The sequence below is a fragment of the Ursus maritimus genome, unplaced genomic scaffold (genome assembly GCF_017311325.1).
Source record: "Ursus maritimus isolate PB19 unplaced genomic scaffold, ASM1731132v1 scaffold_12, whole genome shotgun sequence".
Taxonomy (NCBI): domain Eukaryota; kingdom Metazoa; phylum Chordata; class Mammalia; order Carnivora; family Ursidae; genus Ursus; species Ursus maritimus.
In genome coordinates, this window is record NW_024423564.1 from 4,258,291 (window position 1) to 4,265,255 (window position 6,965).

The 6,965-nt window shown below is 38.6% G+C and overlaps 1 pseudogene; it reads right to left on the reverse strand.

Moving 5' to 3' along the window:
* Nucleotides 1-884: 884 nt before the first annotated feature.
* On the reverse strand, nucleotides 885-6,662 carry LOC103678422 (annotated as a pseudogene).
* Between the last annotated feature and the right edge of the window lie 303 nt (nucleotides 6,663-6,965).

Here is a 6,965-nt window from a genome sequence, read left to right on the forward strand (position 1 = left end):
TTGAGCCCCATGTTGAGTGTAGAGATTACTTAAAAATAAAATCTTAAAAAAAAAAAAAGGTTTCCATATCTTGGGGTGATGCACCATAGTAAGATTGAGTAAGAGTGAGAGTAGTTCTTTTATATCAGTCAGGATTCAGTCAGGAAAACAGAAGGTACTCTAGAGATTTCAAATAGAAAAACATTTAATATGGATCATTCATTTCTATGAATTTTAGAAACATTGATGGAACGCATGTGGAAGGAAGATGATATATCCCAAAGATCATGAGATGTAATAAACTGCTACCATCCATGCTGGAGCTCATTTGATCCCATGTTTGTCTGTAGTTAATATCACTATTGCAAGATCCTGGGCTAGTCTGTAATCACTATCACTGCCAGAGTTGGAAGAAAATGTTTTTACCTTCCCTCTGCTTCATAGTTTGTCATCTGTGTTTTCACTGGCTGAAGCTAACAAAGAACTCCAGTAGTGAGGGAGTCTTAGAAATTCAGTCTCCAGAATTTTAGCCCCTGTGATTCAGAAGAGAGCGTACAGTGATGAGGATGATGCTGAGTGCCAAGACAAATATCTGGCTTAGTTTATCCCTTTGGTATGTAACCCACATACACCCTTAAATTCCAGCTTAAACTTCTAAGCAGTAATACAATGACTCTGCCTAACATGAAGCAATTGTCCTTCACACAAGAATACTCTCACCCTCCTTTCAGATTGCAGTGTCCCAAAGCCTCACCAGTCATATTCTTCTCTAGGTGAGATTTGTTTCTAGTTTAGTCACAATTCATTCTAGGTATCCTATAACTAAAAGTTAAATAATTAAATTAACTGCCCACCAACACTCTTTATGAAAAATAGCAAGAAAAAGTAGGGAGAAAATATCTACTTTATATGCTTATATAGGGAGAAAAAAGTAAAGAATTAAGCATGGCTGCTGTGGTTCTTTTACATGGTATGTTCTGCCAAAGGCTTCAGAGAGCATCCCTATCTTCCACTGCCACTTAAAGCGCCATTGGATCACAAAGCTCAAGTGGCAGAGCAGCTTGCAACGACAGCCTAGACATATTTCAGAGCCTTTTCTTATTTTGGGCGCCTCTCAAAAGTAGTAGCTTTTCAGATCAATTGGTAAATGGGAAATGAGAAATATGTTGCCTCTGAAATCCAGAAAGGTCTACCAGACTTTGTGCCTTTTTCTTTTCTGTGTGTGAAAGAAGGGACAAGATACAATTTATCCTTCATCTTATGAGTTGTCTCGTACCACTGGACCCTTAGAAACTTCACTGGGGTGGAAGGCCTCTGAATTTTTGTTGGATTTATTTCCTTATTTTTGACAAACAAATATCTTACCAATAAGTCTAGAGTGGTTTCTTCTTGCTCATTAGGTCCAATCTGCATAATGCCATCAACATAATGGACCAGAGTATGTTGTGGAAAGCAAAGGCAATCAAGATCCTTGCAAACCAAATTGTGACACAGTGCTAGATAGTTGATACACCTCTGAGGTAGGACAGTGAAGGCGTGTTGCTGGCCTTGCCTGCTGAAAGAAAACTGCTTCTGATGGTTTTGATTTATAAGACTTTTTTTTTTAAAAAAAAGCATTTGCCAGGTCAAAAGCAGTATATCAGGCACCAGGGGATGTGTTAATTTGTTCAAGCTAGGAAACCACATCTGGTACAACAGCTGCAATTAGAATCACCACCTGGTAAAGCTTATGATAATCCATTGTCAATCTCCAAGATCCATCTGTCTTCTACACAAGCCAAATAGGCAAGTTAAATGGGGGAGTGGTGGGAATCCCCACTCCTGCATCTTTGAGTCCTTGATGATAGCTCTAATCTGCAATCTGCCCAGGAATGCATTTTGCTTTTGCTTTATTATTTTTCTGCATAAAGGCGGTTCTAGTGGCTTCCACTTGAACTTTTCCACCATAATAGCCTTCACTTCACAGGTCAGAGAACCAATGTGAGAATTCTGACAGCTGTTATATATGTCTATTCCAACTGTGAATTCCAGAACTGGGTAACAACAGGATGGGCTTGGCGACCCACTGGACCCACTATGAAACAGACCTGAGATAAAACCACATTGATCACCTGACCTTCATAAGCCCCTACTCTGACTGATGGACCACAGTGATGTTTTGGGTCTCCTGGAATTAATGTCAGTTCAGAGCCAGAGTTCCAGTAATCCCTAAAAGGTCTGATTATTTCCTTTTCCCCAATGTACAGTTGCCTTAGTAAAATGCCATAGTTCCTTTTGGGGAAAAACTGGGAGAAAGATTAACAGTATAAATTACCAGTTTCTTCCTCAAGGAGAACTGCACTGCCCTTTATTCAAGGGGTCTGAATCTATAAGGTGGCTCAGGTCTGGGAATTGATTGAGGGGCTGTGACTCTCTGATTTTTTATGAGGTTAGACTTATGTTCACTTGACCTAGAAATTTTCTACTTATATAGATCAAGTAGCAATTTAATAAGCATCCTATCTATTTCAATTCTAGGAAAACCATGATCAACTAGCCAACAGCACAGATCTATGCAAGTCAAACTATTCTCATTGCTTCTTTTTTTTTATCCTTGAAAAAAAAATTTTTTAATTTTTAATTTTTTTTTGATATAAAGTTCGATGATTCATTAGTTGCGTATAACACCCAACGCACCATGCAATACGTGCCCTTCTTACTACCAATCACCAGCCTATCCCATTCCCCCATCCCCTCCCCTCTGAAGCCCTCAGTTTGTTTCTCAGAGTCTATAGTCTCTCATGCTTCACTCCCCCTTCTGATAACCCCCCTTTCTTTATCCCTTTCTTCTCCTACCGATCTTCCTAGTTCTTATGTTCCATAGATGAGAGAAACCATATGATAATTGTCTTTCTCTGCTTGACTTATTTCACTTAGCATTATCTCCTCCAGTGCTGTCATGTTTCAGCAAATGTTGAGAAATCATTCTTTTTGATAGCTGAGTAATATTCCATTGTATATATGGACCACGTCTTCTTAATCCAGTCATCTGTTGAAGGGCATCTCTGTTCCTTCCACGATTTAGCTATTGTGGACAATGCTGCTATGAACAAATGGCTAACAGACAAATGAAAAAATGTTCAAAATCATTAGCCATCAGGGAAATTCAAACCAAAACCACATTAAGATGCCTCCTTATGCCAGTTAGAATGGCAAAAATTGACAAGGCAAGTAACAACAATTGTCGGAGAGGATGTGGAGAAAGGGGATCCCTCCTACATTATTGGTGGGGATGCAAGTTGGTACAGCCACTCTGGAAAACAGTGTGGAGGTCCCTTAAAAAGTTAAAAATTGAGCTACCCTACGATCCAGCCATTGCACTATTCTCATTGCTTCTTTGTCTCTTCTCTCAATTATAGTAACCATATGCACCTTGCCCTTGATGGTTCAGTGCTGCCAGTTGGCCCCTGGGATCCAATTACTCCCATTGCATTTAGGTTTCCCAATTCAGTGATCACAGTTCCTCCTGTAAGTTCTGACCTACAAAGAAGAGCAATCACGGAGCTTTTCAAGGAGGCTAGGGCTTCCCTCACAAATGTATTTCACCAAACAGTCATGGTGAAAGGTGGACCCTTCTAGGGTGGGTAAGCTGGTTTTAAATGACAAATACACTCTAACATTCCAGTCTCTATAAACTCTCAAATCCCTTTCTCTACATTAAACCAAGACAGGTCTTGCATTTCTAACTTGTACTGGAGGTCATCTTTTGGTTCATGTTTTCAGCAAGCAGCCAAACAGTTAGAGCCCTTTCTAATTCCTGAAGCTGCAACATTAAATGCAGAATCTTTGCATATTGAGCACATATCAATAAATTTGGCTGTATCCAATTTTATATTCCTGTCACCATTATCTCACACACTTAGATTCTGGTCTCATACATATTCCTCAGATTTCTATCTGTATAAGGCAGAAATATCAAGTAGTTCTTTTCGAATCCTGCAGATGTCCACCTGAATCTCAGGACCCAGGCTAGTCTGGATCTTTTGTGGTTCCAAACAAATTTTAGGATTGTTTGTTCTACCTCTGTGAAAAATGCTGGTGGGTATTTGATAGGGATTGCATTAAATGTGTAGATTGCTTTGGGTAGTATAGACATTGTAACAACATTTGTTCTTCCAATCCATGAGCATGGAATGTTTTTCCATTTCTTTGTGTCCTCTTCAATTTTTTTCATAAGTGTTCTATAGTTTTTGGAGTACAGATCTTTTACCCCTTTGGTTAGATTTATTCCTAGGTATCTTATGGTTTTTAGTGCAATTGTAAATGGGATCAATTCTTTGATTTCTCTTTCTGCTGCTTCATTATTAATGTATAGAAATGCAACAGAATTCTGTATGTTGTTTTTATATCCTGCAATTTTCCTGGATTCACGTATCAGTTCTAGTAAATTTTTGGTGGAGTCTTTCAGGTTTTCTCCATAGAGTATCATGCCATCTGCAAATAGTGAAAGTTTGACTTCTTTCTTGCCAGTTTGGAGGCCTTTTATTTCTTTTTGTTGTCTGATTGCTGAGGCTAGGACTTCCAGTACTATGACAAATGGTATTGGGAAAACTGGACAGCAATATGCAGCAAAATAAAACTGGACCACTTTCTTACACAATACACAAAATAAATTCAAAATGAATGAAAGAGCTAAATGTAACAATCAAAATCCTAGAGAAAAACACAGGTAGCAACCTCTTTGACCTTGACTACAGCAACTTCTTACTAGACATGTCTCTGGAGGAAAAGGGAAAAAAAGTAAAAATGAACTATTAGAACTTCATCAAGATAAAAACCTGCACAGCAAAGGAAAAATCAACAAAACTAAGAGGCAACCTATGGAATGGGAGAAGACATTTGTAAATGACATATCTGATAAAGGGTTAGTATCCCAAATCTATAAAGAACTTATCAAACTCAACACCCAAAAAACAAAATCCAGTCAAGAAATGGGCAGAAGACATGAACAGACATTTCTCCAAAGAAGGCATACAAATGGCAAACGGACACATGAAAAAGTGCTCAACATCACTCGATGTCAGAGAAATACAAATCAAAACCACAATGAGATATCACCGCACCCCTTTCAGAATGGCTAAAACTAACAACACAGGAAACTGCAGATGATGGTGAGGATGTGGAGAAAGGGGAACCCTCTTACACTGTTGATGGGAATGCAAACTGGTGAAGCCACTCTGGAAAACAGCATGGACGTTCCCCAAAAAGATAAAAATGGAACTACGCTATGTCTCAGCAATTGTACTACTAGGTATTTACTCAAAGAATACAAAAATACAGATTCAAAGGGGCACATTCACCCCAATGTTCATACCTGCATTATCAACAATAGCCAAATTATGGAAAGAGCCCAAATTTCCATTGACTGATAAATTGATAAAGAAGATATGGCATAGATATATACAATAAATACATCAAAAAGAATGAAATCTTGCCATTTGCAATGATGGAGCTGCAGTGTATTATGCTAAGCAAAATGTCAGTCAGAGAAAGACAAATACCATATGATATCACTCATATGTGGAATTTAAGAAATAAAACAGATGAACATAGCGGAAAGAAAAAAAAAGAGAGGGAGTCAAACCATAAGAGAGACTCTTAACTATAGAGAACAAACTGAGGGTTGCTGGAGGAAAGGTGGGCAGGGATGGCCTAAATAGATGAGTATTAAGGAGGGCACTTACTGTGATGAGCACTGGGTGTTATATGTAAGTGATGAATCACTAATTTCTGCCCCTGAAACCAATATTACACTATATGTTAACTAGAATTTAAATAAAAACTTGAAACATGAGGGGAAAAACATCTCTGTTCTCCATGTTGAAAGTGGTTTAATATAATCAATCTTTCACTATTGGGAATAGTGCTATATAGGGGCTCTGAGTTGGTTTCTATGGTTGGCAAATTGAGCACTCAAGATGGTGGTAGTCAGATAAGCCTTGATGAAAGGAAAGCCCATGTTGTTGAGCTCATGGCATTATATCTGTCCTTGCCAGTATGACTACTTTGCGCATGAGTCTACTGAGCAAGCACTTGGGTGGGTTGGGAAAAAGTTGACTTACCTCTACTGAGTATGTCATCCTTCCATGTGATTAACAAGAGAGAGGTTCTCTATATTAAGTGTCCTTTAATGAGTATTCCAATAAAATGTATACGACTTCACAGTTTACCCCATTCTGAGGGGTTTATTCATATACCTCTTCCTCAGATCCTCCTTTTTTTTTTTAAATAGGCTCTATGCAACATGAGGTTTGAACTCATAATCACGAGATCAAGAATCACATGTTCTACCTACTGAGCCAGCCAGGCAACCCTCCAACATGCCCTTGTTAGCAATATTCTAAACTAATTTCCTCTAAGTACCCTGACCATCAATTCAAATCATTGGCCACTGTGAACTGGTATCACTTCATATTTCTGGTCATCTCTCTTTCTAGACAGAAGAGACAGATTTATGGCTCAAAATTCTACCCACCAGGATTAATTTTCCTCAGTGTCCTTCAAGGTCACTTCTGAGTAGGGCTATAATGTGGAATCAGTTTACCCTGGCTGGTGCCAGAGTATCTTGTGGAACAATCTGTAAAGCGGTTTCTAATTTTTTCTTCTTCGGTAAACTGGCCTTGGATAACTTCCTGTAAGGCCATTCATTTGTGTTGAGGAAGATGCCAGTACAGTAAAGTAAGGTGTTTGAATGTCTGAACCACTTGCTGATGTCACTAATTTGGGCCTTCAGGAGTATTTGGAGCCTGATATTGTATATATCACTTCCACTTGATGATTAGTTGTGCTATCTCACTTACCCACGTTTGTAGCTTGGTAGATCAGACAACACATAGTTCATATAAATAGCTAAAATCACATTGTTACTTTGTATCCCATTCTACTGATCAGTCTCTTTGGCAACCCAGTAGCAGCCAGAAGCTATTTCTCAAACGGATAAGAGTTAT